Raw genomic sequence first — 14533 nt, forward strand, 5'->3', positions numbered from 1 at the left:
AACAGGGACAAAATTTCATCAGAGTCATGGAAATCATAAAAAAGGAGCCAAATAGAAAAGTGGAATTGAAAGTAACAATGTCAAAAATGAAAGGTTCATTTGATGAGTGATTAGTACTCTGGAAACAGAAAGAAAACAACAAAGGATCTTGAAGACAACTCAATAGAAATTGTACAAAGTAGAACAGAGCAAAACAGTGTAACATGGTCCACACCAGCCTGTACAAGACCCAGGCTCACAGTAGGCCCCAGGGGTCCATCTCTCTACCAGCAGGCACCTGCCAGAGCCGTCTCCAGCACAGGACCAACTAAGGTGAGAGCCCAAGCCTAGCCCAGATACACCCACATTGACTTGTGCAGGACCCAGGTCCAGAGTAGGTCCGAGTTAGCCACCAACCCCGCCCCCCCCCCCCGCAACTGGGAGCCTAAACCTAACCCACTTGCATCCTGGGACACTGCAGTCATTGCCATAGCCTTCCCCATGCAGTAGCCCCTAACTTTTTGACAACAGACAGGACCTAGAAAAAGCTGCATCTCAGAGCAGGCATCCCAAAGAAAGTGGGAGGCCCACCCTTTCAGCCCCATCTCTGTAAGACATTGTTTCCATCTTGGGTCACCTCAACTATTATCTTGAATTACCTCAGCTATTGCAGCCACCACCGTTAGTTATAGTAGCATACATTGAGGGACACCAGCTGGGTCTGGAAGCTCAACATCAAGGTGAGGTACAGACAATCTGCGTGGATAGTACAAGAATGTAGGGTAGAAACTGTGATATCTCAGATCCATGCTGCAAGAACGGAAGACACATAGACAATATGAAAAAACAAGGGAGGACAGTGCCCCAAACAAACCAGGACACTATAATAAGAGAACCCATGGACAGGGAAGTTGATGAAATGTCAGAGAAGGAGTTCAGAAGGTTTATAATTAAAATAATCTGTGAATTAAATGACCTAAATGAGCAAATACAGGCAAAAATGGATCATTTCAACAAAGAGATAAGAGAACAAATACAGCTAGCAAAAGATTATTTCAAGAGATAGAGACTCAGGGGAAAAAAACAGTCAGAAATCCTTGAAATAAAGGATATAATAAACCAAATTTAAAAAAACTGAATAGAATGTATAACCAACAGACTAGATCACTTGGAAGAAAGAACGTCAGATAATGAAGACAAAGTATACAATCAGGAAAATAAAGTTGATCACACAGTGAAGATAGTAAGAAACCATGAACAGGATATCCAAGAATTATGGGACAGCATCATAAGACCAAATCTAACAGTTATTGGGATAGAGGAAGGCACAGAGTTTCAAACCAAAGGAAGGTACAATCTCTTCAAAGAGATAATATCAGAAAATTTCCCAAGCATGAAGAATTGGAAAACCAAATACAAGAGGCTTACAGGACACCTAATGTACAAAATTACAACAGATCTACACCAAGGTAAATTATAATGAAAATGCCTAGCATATAGAATAAGGATAGAATCTTAAAACTGCGAGAGAGGAATCAGATCACACATAGGGGGAGACAAATTCATATCTCAGTAGATTTTTAAACCCAGACCCTCAAAGCCAGGAGATGGTGGAACAACATATATCAAGCTCTGAAAGAAAATGGATGCCTACCAAGAATCATATATCCAGCAAAACTAAGCTTTAGATTTGATGATGAAATAAAAACTTTCCAAGATAAACAAAAGTTGAAAGAATTTACAACTAGAAAGCCTGCACTACAGAACATCCTTAGAATAATATTCCATGAAAAGGAAATGAAAAATGATGATGAAAACTAGCAGAGCAAGGTATTATACTAAAGGAAAATCTAATAAGAGGAGAAACCACGTCACATTGATAAGAGGAGAAACCACGTCACAAATAAACAAAAATGTCTGGGAATACAAATCATATCTCAATAATAACCCTGAATATTAATGGTCTAAACTCACCAATTAAAAGACATAGACTAGCAGATTGGATCCTAACAAACAAACAAAACAACAACAACAACAATAACAATATGCTCTCTCCAAGAGACTCATGTTATAGGAAAAGACATCCACAGGCTGAAGGTGAAGGGTTGGGAAAAATCATACCACTTACATGAACAATGGAAGCAAGCAGGGGTTTCCATTCTCATATCAAATAAAGAAAGTAGACTTCAAGCTAAAGTCAATCAAAAAGGATAAAGAAGGAAACTACATACTGCTCAAGGGAACCATACACCAACGAGACTTAACGATTATAAATACATAAGCCCCGAACAATGGAGCATCTACATTCATCAAACAAACTCTCCTCAAGTTCAAGAGTCAAATAGACCACAACACAATAATTTCGGGTGACTTTAACACACCTTTTTCATCATTAGATAGATCTTCCAAACAAAAGCTGAACAAAAAAACTACAGAACTTAATAATATAATCAGTAACTTAGACTTAACTGACATACATAGAATATGCCATCCTTCAACTAGCGAATTCAATTTCTTTTTAGCAGGACATGGATCCTTCTCTAAAATAGACCATAGGTTATGCCACAAAGCAACTCTTAGCAAATATAAAAGAGTAGAGATACTACCCTGCATTCTATTAGATTATAATGGAATGAAATTAGAAATAATTGATAAAATAAGAAATAAAAGCTACTCCAACACAGAAGACTGAATAATATGCTACTTAATGAACAATGGGCTACAGAAGACATCAAGGAGGAGATTAAAAAATTCTTAGAGGTGAATGAGAACACAGATAACAAAAAAAAATGTATTGAAACCTCTGGGAAAATTCATTTAATGAAGTTCATTCCTTAAAAGAAGAAAAAGTCAACAAATAAATGACTTACCATTACATCTAAAAGCCCTAGAAAAAGAAGAATAAATCAAGCAGTAGAAGGCAAGAAAAAATTAAAATAAGAGCTGAAATCAATGAAATGGAAACAAAAGAAAAAATTTTAAAAATTGACAGAACAAAAAATTGGTTCTTTGAAAAAAAAAATAAAATTGACAGACCCTTATCCATGCTAATGAAAAGAAAGAGAGAGAAAACTCAAATTACCTACATGATGAAGAAGTAAATACCATGACAGACACTACAGAAATACAGAAGATAATTAGAAATTATTTTTGAAAACTTGTACTCCAATAAAATAGAAAATATTTAAGGCATCAACAAATTTCTAAAGTCAAATAATTTGCCCAAATTGAATCAGGATAATACACACAATTTAAACAGATCAATTTCAAGCACAAAATAGAAGATGCCATCAGAAGCCCAGGACTGGATGGATGCACAGCTGAGTTCTACAAGACTTTTAAAGAAGAACTAATACCAATAATCTTCAATTTATTTCAGGAAATAGAAAAAGAGGGAGCACTTCCAAACTCATTCTATGAGGCCAATATCACCCTGATTCCAAAACCAGGCAAAGAGACATCAAAAAAAGAAAACTTTAGACGAATATCTCTAATGAACATAGATGTAAAAATTCTCAATAAAATTCTGGTAAATCGAATACAAAAACATATCAAAAAGATCCTGTACCACGATCAAACGGGATTTACTCAAGGGATGCAAAGTTGGTTCAACATATGGAAATCCATATGTAATTCATCATATCAATAGTCTTAAAGATAAGAATCATATGATCATCTTAATAGATGCAGAAAAAGCAATTGACAAAATACAGCACCCCTTCATGTTCAAAACACTAGAAAAATTAAGGAGAACAGGAACATATCTCAACATCATAAAGGCTATCTATGCTAAGTCCCAGGCCAACATCATTCTAGATGGAGAAAAATTGAAGGCATTCCCTCTAAAAACTGGAACAAGACAGGAATGCCCTCTCTCACCACTTCTATTTAACATAGTTCTTGAGACACTCGCCAGAGCAATTAGACAGAGGAAAGAAATTAGAGGGATATGGATAGGAAAAGAAGAACTCAAATTGGCACTATTTGCTGATGACATGATCCTATACCTAGAAGACCATAAATGTTCCACCAGAAAACTTCTAGAACTAGTAAGTGAATTAAGCAAATTAGCAGGATATAAAATCAACACCCTTTCCCTGGACTTCAAGCAGGAGATGGCCACTGCTGCATCCCCCTCCTCCCTGGAGAAGAGCTACAAGCTGCCCAATGGGCTCCATTGGCAACGCGCAGTTCCAGTGTCCAGAGGCACTCTTCCAGCCCTCTTTCCTGGGTGTGGAATCCTCCAGCATCCAAGAGACCACTTTCAACTCCATTATGAAGTGTGACGTCGACATCTGCAAGGACCTCTATGCCAACACTGTGCTGTCGGGCGGCACCACCATGTACCCAGGCATCGATGACAGGATGCAGAAGAAGATCACAGGCCTAGTCCCCAGCATCATGAAGATCAAGATCATTGCTCCCCCTGAGCACAAGTACTCAATGCCTCACTGTCCACCTTCCAGCAGATGTGGATCAGCAAGCAGGAGTACGATGAGTCAGGCCCCTCCATTGTCCACTGCAAATGCTTCTAGATGGACTGAGCAGGTGTCAGGCACCTGCTGCATGAGCTGAATCTGAAGTATAAATTTGCTCTGGCAAATGTATACACCTCATGCTAGCCTCATGAAATTGGAATAAGTCTTTGAAAAGAAATTGTCCATGAAGCTTGTATCTTATGTCAGCCCTGGAACGTTGCTGATTTTGACTGTTCCCTTGGTATATGTTTAATGTTCTGTGCATATCTTTGATTTAAGCCCTTAGTCCATTTGGCTCAGTTACCTCTACCTGACGTGAGAGTGTGCATAAAGAAGAAGTCCATGGCTTAGCGAATCTGAAACCACAGAAGTGATCTGTGTAGAGTATTCATGTTTCGGCTGACAAACTTCCAGGATTTCTCGGGCTGGCAAGAGTTCCTGGGCCAGCTGTCACTTCTCACCGGTCTAACAGGGTGGGAAAGTTCAAGCCTTACGACCCAGTTTCCGTTCTTACCAATGTTCTCCCTCCTGACCACTATTGGTTATTACTTGCCTTGAGTTGGTAACGGTTTGCATTTACATCTGTAAATTTACGCATTTTAATTTATGTAAGGTTTTTTTGTACTCAATTCTTTACCAGATGAAAAATTTTTGTTTTTCTACTGTTATGTGAGAACATTAGGTCCCAGCAACACTTCATTGAGTAAGGAAAAATAAAGTGCTACAGTACAAAAAAAAATCAACACCTATAAATCAAAGGCATTTTTATATATCAGTGACAAATCCTCTGAAAGGGAAATGAGGAAAACTACCCCATTTACAATAGCCTCAAAGAAAAAAATACTTGGGAAGCAACAAAAGAGGTGAAAGATCTATATAATGAAAATTATAGAACCATAAAGAAAGAAATCAAAGAAGACCTTAGAAAATGGAAAGATCTACCTTGTTCTTTGATAGGCAGACTAATATTATCAAAATGACCATACTACCAAAAACACTATACAGATTTAATGCAACTTCAATCAAAATCTCAATGACATTCCTCATAGAAATAGAAAAAGCAGTCATGAAATTCTTCTGGAGAAAATAAGAGACCCAGAATAGCTAAAGCAATCCTTAGCAGGAAGCGTGAAGCAGGCAACATCACTATACCAGACCTTAAACTATACTATAGAGCAATAATAACAAAAACAGCATGGTATTGGCACCAAAACAGACTGGTAAACCAATGGTACATAAAAGAGGACACAGGGACTAACTCACAAAATTACAATTATATTAGACAAAGGTGCCGAAAACATGCATTGAAGAAAAGATACCATCTTCAACAAGTGGTTCTGGGAAAACTGGAAATCCATATGTAACAAAATGAAATTAAACCCCTATCTCTCACCATGCACAAAACTCAACTCAAGGATCAAGGACCTAGGAATAAAACCAGAGATGTAAATCATAATTAGATGCATCTAATAGAAGACAAAGTAGGCCCTAATCTCCATCATGTGGGATTAGGCCCCAACTTCCTTAATAAGACTCTGTTGGCACAAAAATTAAAATCAAGAATCAATAAATAGGATAGACTCAAACTAAAAAGTTTCTTCTCAGCAAAACAAAAATCTGTGGGGTGAATAGAGAGCCTAGATCTTGGGAGCAAATCTTTACCCCTCACACATCAGATACAACACTAATCTCTAGGGTATATGAAGAACTCAAAAAGCTAAGCACCATAAAAAAAATAACCCAATCAATAAACAGGCCAAGGATCTGAACAGACACTTCTCAGAACGTGATGTACAATCAATCAACAAATATATGAAAAAATGTTCATTATCTCTAGCAGAGAAATGCAAATCAAAACTACTTTCATCTCACTCCAGTCAGAATGGCAGCTATTAGGAAGACAAACAACAATAAATGTTAGTGATGATGTCGGGAAAAAGGTACACTCATACATTGCTGGTGGGACTGGAAATTGGTGCAGACAATGTGGAAAGCAGTATGGAGATTTCTTGGAAAACTAGGAATGGAACCACCATTTGACCCAGCTTTCCCTCTCCTCGGTCTATACCCAAAGGACTTAAAAACAGCATATTATAGGGACACAGCCACATCAATGTTTATAGCAGCACAATTCACAATAGCTAAACTGTGGAACCAGCCTAGATGCCCTTCAGTAGATGAATGGATAAAAAAAAAATGTGGCACATATATGCAATGGAATTTTACTCAGCACTAAAAGAGAATAAAATCATTGCATTTGAAGGTCAATGGATGGAGTTAGAGAAGATAAGGCTAAGTGAAGTTAGCCAATCCCAGAAACCCAAATGCTGAATGTTTTCTCTGATATAAGGAGGCTGATTCATAGTAGAGTAGGGATGGGGAGCAAGGGAGGAATAGAGGAACTCTAGACAGGGCAGAGGGGTGAGAGTGGAAGAGAGGGAGTATGGGGTCAGAAATGATGGTGGAATGTGATAGTCATTATTATCCAAAGTACATGTATGAAGACACGAATTGGTGTGAATATACTTTGTATATAATCAGAGATATGAAAAATTGTGCTCTATCTGTGTAAAAAGAAGTGTGATGCATCCTGCTGCATATATAAATTAAAAATTTAATTTAAAAAATTTAAAAATTATATAAAGGAAGCACATGGCGGTAGTAATAAAAACTACATGTTATTAATATGAGGAATAAAAAGGCATGATAAATACAATTAAAAAAAATGGTATAACATGAATAATTGGAGTCACAGAAGGAAAGAAGAGAGCAGATCTTCTAGAAAGAATATTTGGAGAGAGAATAGCCAAGAATTTGTTGAGGCAGATAAAATGCATCTACCACAATCCACAAATATATCTACCTATGAATCTAAAGAAGGATAAATACCAAGAAACTCTACCTAGACTTATTATAACAAAACTGCTAAAATCCAGTCATCCAAAAAGTTAAATGACATATTCAGAAAGAAGAATGTATTACCTCATTTCATCAGAGGAATGGGGATGGACTAGTTCAGCATCCCACACATATGACAAAATCTCAAATCTTTCTTCTTTTACATGTTCTGTGAATATTCTGCTCTCTTTGTGGTCAAAGATGTTTGCCTGTGCACCAAGAAGCACATCGTTGCATATATCCAAAGACCATACCCTTTCTGTAGAGTAATAAAACTTTCCCAGAACCTGGAATACTGGTCCTTTCTGCTAGAATTGTATCACAGTACATTCCTAAACAAATCAACAGCAAAAAATGAAAAAAATAATTATGATTAGCTTATACTAATTAATATTCATCTTTGAAACATCCCTGAAGTGGTTCTTCATATCATAGACCTTCATATCCTTGACAAAATAAGAGTTCTTTGCCCATGAAGAAAAATGTAGAATATTATCATTGGATAGAAAACAAGGAGTGTTTTGTGCTTAGTAAAATAGAACTTAAAGATGCAGTAGGAAGCCATTTCATATTTCAACATGGAAAGAATAATTATAATCTTAAATTTTACAATTGAATCCCTAATGATTTCACTGCATCCTTGAGTAGGTCATCCACTATGAGACTGTTCATGTATTCTTAGATTTCATTCTACAACATGTACTTTTTTGTTAGGGATGCTGAATAGGCAGTTTCTGCTCTCAGAGCTTGCTCTTTTGAAGGGAAACATAGACCTATAATAAATGGGTGCTATTGAAAGGACAACAGAGTATGATCTGACTTTGGATCCTTTACTTACTAGCTAAAATACTTTGAACCAGTTGGCTAATCTCCCTAAGCCTCACAGGATCTGCAGTAGTTAAAGGATATAGTACATATCATTTTCTTTGCAGTTAAATGGTGGTAAATTCTAAATATATGATCCATGAACTATTAAAGAAAAGTTCTTAATAAGCCAGGCACAGTGGGACATACCTGTAGTCCCAGTAACACAGGGAGCTGAGGCAGGAGGATTGTAAGTTCAAGTCAAATCACAGTGACTTAGTTAGGTCCTGCCTCAAAGTAAAATAAAGAGCTAGGGATTTTATGCAGTGGTAGAGCAACCCTGAGTTCAGTTCTCAGTACTAGGGGTCTGGGATAGAAAAGTAGAAAAATAAAAATACTCAATAAACTATTAGTAGTCATCATTATTGATTATTACTATGTTTACAAAGTTTAGTAGTTACATTAGTCAGCTTTGTATTTCTGTGAACAAAATATCCAACAAGAACTATTTAGAGAAGGAAAAGTTTATCTGGGCTCATGGTTTCAGAAGTCTCAGTCCATGGTGGGCTATCTCCATTACTCTGGGCCCAAGTGAGATAACACATCCTGGAAGAATAGTGTGGCAGAGAAATACTGCTCACTTCTTGGTGGCCGGAATCAGGAGAGGAAGATGAGACTGCAATGAAAATGATCCCTTCTAGGGCGTGCTCCTAGAGCTGACACATATCTCCTGTAACCATGCCCCACCTGCCTACACTTACGACCAAGTCCATCTTAATTAGAATGGACTGATTAGGCCACAGCTCTCATAATCCAATGTTTTCACCTCCAAATGCTCCAGCATAAGAACAGGAGCTTTTGAGGAACATCTCATATCTAACCCATAAAAGTAGGTCTGCATAGGAAGCAAAGGTTGAGAATGTCAGCATGGAAATATTAATAATGCCATGCACCATCAGCTCATGAAATACTGGACTCTCTGGAATCATGGATAGTTTGTCACATATTGAAGGAGGGGATGGATTTGCACTTAAAGGCATTTGTGGAAGAGTGACAATGATGAAAAAGAATGTGGAGGCAATAAAATCAAAAGAAAGGAATCCTGAAAAGGGAAATAAACCTACATACAGGCTTTATAATTGAAGTTTAGGTTTGGGGGGGTAAAATGTTCTCAAACACTATGGTGAAGCTTGAAGAATCATGTGCAATGTATTAAATCAAATTTGGCCTGACATTGCCACATTACTTTGAATCCCTATCTAGAGAAATACAACCTAACTTGGTATGTAAATGAACTATATCTTGAGAGTATATTCTAGGAACTGGTGATGTATTTCAGTTGTAGAGTGAAGGCTTAGCATACCAAGGCCCTGGTTTTGATCTCCAGCCCCCCCCCCCCCACACACACACACACACACCAAACAAACAAACCAAAATCGCACATATTCTCGTAACAAATACCTGAACTCCCACCACTCAAAGAAGCCAAGCTGGAATCAAAGGTTGCTATATAAAACAAAAGCCTTATCAAATCCTCTCCAAATAAAGAAAATACCCAGCTGCAACCAATCAAGCTTTCTTCTGTGGACACATTCTGTTTCCATCTATTCATACTCCTTGCCCACTTTGTGAGGTGGAGCTGAACCTTACCTGGTACTGAGAGTTACCCAATTCATGAATCATTCTTTCTTCAAATAAACCATGTTATACTTAATTTCTCTAAAGATATTTTTTAAATATATATATATTAGTTGTAGATGGACAAATACCTTTATTTTGTTTATTTATATGTGATACTGAGGATCGAACCCAGGGCCCTGCATATGCTAGGCAAGTACTCTACTGCTGAGCCACAACCTCCGCATCCTAAAGGTACTTTTTAACAGATGTGAATATAAGGTATAAGATTTAATTTTATTGACAATGGGGAATCATTAAAGGATTTTAAAGGATAAGTTAGCAATACCAGATGCCATTTCCAAAGGTCATTATGGCAATAGTAGGAGCAGATGGACACTGGGAAGAAGACCATGAAATACAATGTTCCAGAGAGATTTGGTGACATGGAAGACTTCCGAAAATCCAGTTGACAAATGCTGAAAGCCTAGTCTAAGACCTTATTAAGAATGGCTGGTCTGGGTGCAGTGGTAGATGCCTGTAATCCCAGAGGCTCGGGAGGCTGAGACAGGATTGCAAGTTCAAAACCAGCCTCAGCAAAAAATGAGGCTCTAAGCAATTTAGTGAAACCCTGTCTCTAAATAAAATACGAAATAGGTCTAGGGCTGTGGGTCAGTGATGGAGTACCCCTGAGTTCAATCCCTGATACAAAAACACACACAAAAAGAATGGTGTAAAATAGAAAGTAGGTATGAGATATTACAAAAAATTTTAGTTCATAGGAGAATGATCAATTTGAATGTTGTACAGTTTGAAGTTTATCATTAAAAGCTGAAATTGTATTGTTATATTGTATACATGCATGAATATGTAATATGAATTCCACTATTAGTATAACCATAATGCATCAATATGAATATTGAAAAGCTATTAAATGACTTTTAAGTACAGACAGCAATACAAAAATAGTAGTCAATAAAATGTCATAAAGCAGTATTTCTGCAAAATGCACTTGGATTATTATAAAATCATTTGAAAGATTACTGTTTGTAGCCAGTAGGTACTATTAAGCTACTTAAAACCTGCTTGAATGTTTAAGCAAGATAAATATTTCCTTCTACAGTAACAGAACACTTTTACATACTTTATTAACTTAATTAAGAAGTCTTTTTCTTTAACACACGTGTATGCTAAAGCTCAATTCAATCCTGGTAAAACTAATAGACAATATAAATTAGCAGATTGTAAAGTAATGAGATTTAAAAATATCTATTTTTAATCTCTCAGTGAAATGTAAATTTCTCTTATATTTTTTCCTCTGGAGATAAAATGAAATTACTTTAACCTTATATTTAGGATGTGATTTTAATGGAGAATACATCTAAGTATATTATGCATTTGCCACTTAAATTATAAATGAATTAACATTTCCTTCTTAAAAAAAAAATCTTTCCCCATTAATTCTTGTGTATTGACAATACCCAGTATCCCTCTTCCGTGTCTTTTCCAATCAGTTTAGAGCACCCTGTAAGGGTTATTCATTAATCCTCACTCCTTATAAAGAAAACATAAGCTTTATCCCCATTTCCCAGATAATTTCTTTATTTAGACAAAATTCCCTAATACGTAATGCCATTCCAAAGTCGTTTTTATATAAACTTCATTGCATGTGCTCTTGGCTGTCAGTTATAAAAATGAAAAACTTTTCTGGTTTCTATACTTTTGTGCAATTTTGCTCAAAATGCATTTTTCTGGTTTCTATACTTTTCTGCAATTTGGCTCAAAAATTCAGACCATTTTGGGTAATTTAGCTAGGTGACTTACCAATATATTATAATGTTTATGATATTATCATAGTCTGATGTACTTTATTGGAGGATTATACTCTTGTGACTATTTTGTCCTTAGCAATCAAAAGTATGTATATGTGTGTGTGTGTGTGTGTGTGTGTGTGTGTGTGTATAAAGTGAACCAGTTAGAAAGAGCTTTAAACCAGTAACAGAGCTCTACTTCTTTAGGTAGTTCATCAGAAAGCTTTCTGTATTCACTAGCACTTGCCTAAATTCTAATTTGGAGAATACAACCCGTGGATCTACTTAAAGAATTCTGTGTAAATGAATGCAGAAATATTTCTGAAGAAAATGAATGAAATAAAACACTTTATTTGAAAACCGTGAGGTTGAGTGCTTCCTTTAGATCTTCTACTGGTTGTTACTAACATACAAAGAATAATTTCTGAACCTCTACATTTAACAATTTGGTTTCCTTGGATATACTAATTTCTGATCCTTACAAAGTGTTCTAGGTTAACCTAGGTAGCAACAAAATTTCTTTCAGACACTACAATTTCCTCTTTGCTTTTTTTTTTCCATACACAGCAAAACTAATGCTATTCATTAAGGTGAAGTGATTATATATGAATCCTAGATACACATATCTAAAGAACAACAACAACAACAAAACAAAAACTTCCAAGTTACTTCCCTGTGCCAATTGTAGTCATTTAGAAAGTCACTTAAACCCTCTACCGGAAAGGCCACTCCATTTTTCAAAACCAAGTATCTAAACACCAAAATCAGTTATTTATAAGTGATATTTTCTCTGTTTATTTAAAACCACTAGAACAACCAAGTCAAAATAAGAATAACATATAAGATGATGATATATGTCTGTATGCATATATAAATACATAGTTTAAAAGTGGTGAATTAATGTTGGAACATTGGTAGAACTGTTAGATATTCCAAGACTCTGTTGTTTGCATCCAAATCTGAGATTGCAATTGGGTCTGTGTTCTTGATATGTTAGTTGTAACTGCCAAGGCTGCAACTAGAGCCCAGTGTCTGCATGTTCTATTAGAAGATTGAAACTCTGGTATTAGCCAGGCTACAAATCCATGCATATCTTTATTTGAAGGGTACTCACAGCTTATTAATTCACTGCCTGCTTTTCTTTCTCCATGAGCACAGCATCTTCCTTCATTCAGACTGGATCCCAGGATCCTGGCACATTATTTATCCAAGAGTGTAAATTCCCATTTGGCCAATGCAGAGTTGCCCTTGGAATCCACATCTCTGGCCACAGTTGTGTTTATCCTTAGCATCTGGTTTCAGTTATCTTTTTTGTGCCATTTTGGACTGTGATCTATTTGTTTCATTTACTAAGTTTCCTATTGTGGAGCGGAATGGGGATATGAAGAGGTGGCATAATGTGGTGAGTCTCGGCCCCATTCCTAGCCCTGTGGCATTTAATTACTACACTTTGTTTGCCAACTATTTCTTGGCATCTAATTTAATTTGGGGACCTGCCTAAGCATTTAATTGAACTTGGAGAACTCCTTTCAAATATTTATACCCACTTTCTCTTTCTCCTCCTGCTACTTTACAATGATACTGTACCACATTTTAGATCAGATCCACTTTTGTTTTATTCTAAAATGTTTGTGATTTCTCTTTTTCTTCAAGTGTATTGCCTCATGTCCCTAATCCTAATAAGACTTTATTTTTAAAAAAATAGTTTGCTCTCTTTTTCTCCTAAACGTTTCCTCCCTCATTATTGCAGAAGAATTTCACGTGTTCTCTGTCTATGCAGTTTTTAATTCCCTCATTTTATTCAACTATATCTCACCCTTCTGATAATTTTATTGTGTGAAAATAAACAACACAAAGATAAAAACAATGGATTTATTATATATATATATATCACAGCCACAGAAGCTTCAATATTCTGGCTACTACTCCACCTACTCAGTTATTTTACTAAGTTTCCTTTAATAAGCTCTTGAAAGTCAGCAGCACCTAAATTTGTTGCCTATTATTTTCTCAATTTATCAGTATCCTCCTGGCTTATATCCTTCTTCAATTAGCTTCTGTGTTACAAGTCATCATTTTAACTAGCCTTTTCTTGGTGCCCTCAAGTCCATATCAGTTTGCCCTTCTGTAACTGCCCCACTTAAATCCCAGTGTTGGAAGAATCCATTCATCTCTCTTCTTCACTCTGAAACAAACAGAGCTACTAATGTGTGGGGGAAGTCCACATCAGTAACCCAATCTATATTTACATGTGGTTTTCAACCCCCTTTGGGATTGCAATACCATTCATCTATATATACTTGATCCTCCTTCTTTACCTCTCTTATTGTTCCCATTGACTTTCTCAAGACATTCTTAAGCTCCCCAAACCAGAGAAGCAATCCTTTCTATCAGACTCTCAGCTGGGGACTTTCCCTACCAACCACCAAATCTTGATGTTAGTATTGGATAAATAATGGTTTTATTCACAACACTTGTAGTAATGTAAAAGTGTGGATTAATGAAAATATTGCAAGCCAAATGAATATAATATACAATCTAGAAATAAATTCAGTAGTAACATAAGAAATTATTCAAAGTACTGAGAAAATGGATTATTCAATCATGATATTGAAACAATCATTTTATCATTTGAGAAAAAGTAAAACCGGATCTTTGCCTCCTTACTTATATCTAACAACAATCACAAAAAGAACATGATAGCAATAATGCCATTTGAATATATGAAACCATTAACTTACTCATAGGAAACAATGTTTAGATATTTGAAAAGATATCTAAAAGATATCTAGAAGAAATAATAAAATATATCTAAAGTCCAGAGATAGGCTTTCTAAACATCATAAAAAAACTGGAAACAGTAAAATAAAATAGAGGTATTATAAAAGGCAATTAAAACACAAGTTATAATATGTATTGAAATGGGAAGATAGCTCTACATATTAT

General features: G+C 36.0%; 1 pseudogene; it reads left to right on the plus strand.

The window, feature by feature from the left end:
* Nucleotides 1–203: 203 nt before the first annotated feature.
* On the plus strand, nt 204–4669 carry LOC124103879 (actin, alpha skeletal muscle-like; annotated as a pseudogene).
* The last annotated feature ends 9864 nt before the right edge of the window (nt 4670–14533 follow it).

The sequence above is a fragment of the Marmota monax genome, unplaced genomic scaffold (assembly GCF_021218885.2).
Source record: "Marmota monax isolate L192 unplaced genomic scaffold, Marmota_monax_Labrador192_F-V1.1 WCK01_AAM20220418_F8-fsc00063, whole genome shotgun sequence".
NCBI classification, from domain to species: Eukaryota; Metazoa; Chordata; class Mammalia; order Rodentia; family Sciuridae; genus Marmota; species Marmota monax.